The sequence below is a fragment of the Notothenia coriiceps genome, unplaced genomic scaffold (genome assembly GCF_000735185.1).
Source record: "Notothenia coriiceps isolate Sejong01 unplaced genomic scaffold, NC01 NC01_scaffold00019358, whole genome shotgun sequence".
In the NCBI taxonomy this organism is placed as follows: domain Eukaryota; kingdom Metazoa; phylum Chordata; class Actinopteri; order Perciformes; family Nototheniidae; genus Notothenia; species Notothenia coriiceps.
Window position 1 is genome coordinate 232960 of NW_011352059.1, and position 3244 is coordinate 236203.

General features: G+C 43.5%; 1 protein-coding gene across 1 annotated transcript in view; it reads left to right on the top strand.

The window, feature by feature from the left end:
* LOC104951984 (omega-amidase NIT2-like) overlaps positions 1–3244 on the top strand; it is a 27804-nt gene that overhangs the window by 6744 nt on the left and 17816 nt on the right.

Below are 3244 nucleotides of genomic sequence, written 5' to 3' on the forward strand. Positions count from 1 at the left end.
TCGATGACTCACAGAGAGACTGAAGAATTGAAGATGACCAATAGACAGGACAAAGACTCTATGGCGCAGGACGGAGTCGAGAGCGCTCCGTTCTTGTTCCTTGCTAAGGGGTGAGGGTGCCTGGTCATATGCAGCGAGGTAAGGAAGTAGGTAGCTTTTTGTGCCTGAGTCTTCTCATATTCGAGTCACACAGGTCGCGTACCGGGATCGAGTTCCTCTGGGTCTACGATAAGGGTCTCTTGGGTAGAAGGTGGGGCCTATCTTGGCCCCATCGACTATCCGCACGTGATAAGTATGTGCCCGCTCCGGAGCGTGAACGTAGCGCGAGGGGGTGTCCGTGACTGCTGAGAGTGGAGACGCGGGCTGCTGCGAAACACTCGTTGTACCCTTCGTGTCGTCCCACCTGTGGTATCCTTACCTCTTCATTCCGCGGGAGAGTACGCGGTTATTAGGTCTATACACTCTAGGAACATTTCCTCAACACCCTTTCATACTTTACCGTTGCGACGATCGTCCTACTCCCCTGGTGACTTGCCAGCTCAATGATCCGCATTCGTACGGCGTCCCTACGTCCCTACCACTGCACTCCCTCCCTCTCCGCTACCTCCGCCCTCAGCTTCGGGCGCTTGTCCTTAGACCGCGCATCTCGGAACCCATGTACTCAGGCCAGATTCTTAGTGCACATTAACGGCCCGCCGACCCAGCTCCGAGAACACGTGTTGGTCATACAGCGCACCTCTACTGCGCGTGCCCCTAGCCATGCACTCCACTCAAGCCCCCATGATTGTACAGCTAATTGCCCCGTCCACCATGAAATGTTGCTCTTTAATGCGATATCTCTTTTTTGCTCGAATATAACATCGGGCGTTACTATCATACCGTATCATTGAACCCCAATTTAAAAATGTGCTCTCCCCGTCCCTCCCCGTATGGATTAATTTATTGGGAAGTTTTGTATAGGACGGATTCTCCCTATCAATCGTCCACTTGGCTAACCTTAAATTAAAAAGATTATTAGAGAGAATATGCGCATCTAACATGTTACTCTGATAATTCAACTAAGAATATTGCATCAAAAATATTAAGTACCACACTGTAGTACTTTCACCGACCATGCGATTCACTTCGACTTGACCAAGCTCTGGAGATGTTCCACAACATCCGGATAGGTTCATACACTTATATCCTCTTATAACCAAGCAAGCATATATGGGTGTAGGAATTCTGGATTTCGCGTATATAGGTAAAAGAATAGAGACAACTAAGGCGCTTTAATAGCTATACATCTCTACGACAATTAGTATGCCAGACATTCTCGCATCAGGCGGGTTTATCCACGAAGTATAACTTCATCCCTCGAACAAGGAGACACCTAGATCTCTTACGAAGAGGTTAAACCAACGAAATGACATAACGCACATATCGAAAATGCGCTGAGTTCTCTATCTCTATATGCTGGAATTTGCCATCTCTCTAAAGTATTGTAATATCAAAAAGCAGTCACTGACGATCACTTAACACCCCTGGTCAAAATTTGCAGCGATTATCCGCGAAGTTGCGTCTCTAACGTGATATGAAAATGATACATTAATTTGTTTTCCGCCAGACGTATATGGATTATTATATATTGACAACCCGACTCCTCCACAAGCAGTGATAACGCAGTACGTGCTACCAGAGAGTAACACAATAAGTATACACCGTCGCTACCTATACCCAATTGTTTGTTCATGGGTATGAGCTAAGTATCCGCACCTAGCGGCACTCAGCGAGAGCTAGCGTCGGTGTACGATCATCATCATACATACTCGATGAATACGATGATACTTAGCCGACGAAGGATACAGTACCAAGCGAGAGTACTCCACTTCGCAGCAACAGTGTCACCGCAGATGGTCCTGTACAATAGACACATCAATCTTCTCTGGTATAGTCCGAAGAGATTCCACCGTTACCTGGAAAGCGTGGATGAAACCATCTTTGAGCACTCAGAGAGATCGTTCCTCTTTTACATTATACAATATTTTATAAGACTTACACCTCTATTGACGTGGATTGTTGGACTAAATAATCTTTCTGATAGACACAGAACCAAACTTCGTAGCGAGGAGACTATGTTCTTCACGCCCCCCATCTAATAGGAAACTATTGTACCACCATCTACGAGCACGAGGGTTTTACAAACGGATGTGACAGAGACATATTTTCCCCAACAAAACGATACATATCTACCAGGATCACTATACATAGACAACTTTATCAATAATGACAAAAATACAGAAGTACAACCTTGGATTGACAGATCGTTCCAATGAGAGTGACACTCAATTATAAATTCAGTAGAGGGTACACAAACTAGATGAGGTATAAACTCTCCAAATGAAAAGTGACACTCAATCTTAGTTTCTTACATAACTGGTTTAACTTAACAGCTCGTAATTGCCACGTGCAAGTGGAGTTTACATATTATCACCTCCTTATAATACCATGATCTCCCTTCAGAATACATTTCACTGACTTATTGAAGAAGGTTCACAACTAACATTTGACTGTGTTGTTAGGTTCACTAGATATAGAGGGGTACTTTGACTCGAGAACAAAAATCATTACAGTGGCGCATATGGGGTCTTCAATCTTGCTAATTTAGAAGTACCCTGCACGTATAAATGTAGGTGTTGAATGTTATAAAGGCTACATAGTGACGTATCACCTCGGAGAGGAGATCTCAATGATAATTTAATTGATGTAAGTACGTAGATTTTACTACCACATAACTTGTCGCGTCATAGGTCCTCTCGCAAATTATAAGAGCAGCGCTTGTATTCACTCTCCTAAGTCCAATTGTTTCGAGCGATCTACGTTGGTCTTTCGTATTGATCCATTTTCAGTACGTGTGGCTCAGTTTGACCAAAGGAAACAGACATATGTCTTCACACCTCTTACTGTTAGCATTTACATACAATTTCGAGTAATTGTATAAACGATACACCAATACCAAGCCATACCTTACTTCTACACTAGTTCATACGTACTCAAGTCTGAACTTAATTAGGACCTTATACACGATATACATCACTAGGAAAGAGTGTAACATTACTTACAGGTACAGTGGAGCGACTTATACCTTGCGCGCGTTTCATTTATCCACAGCCCTCTCTTTACTCCTCACTCAGAGAGATCATGAAATATCAGAGTGTAAAACTCCTATATAGAGGTTACTACAAACCTAACAAATACAATAAAG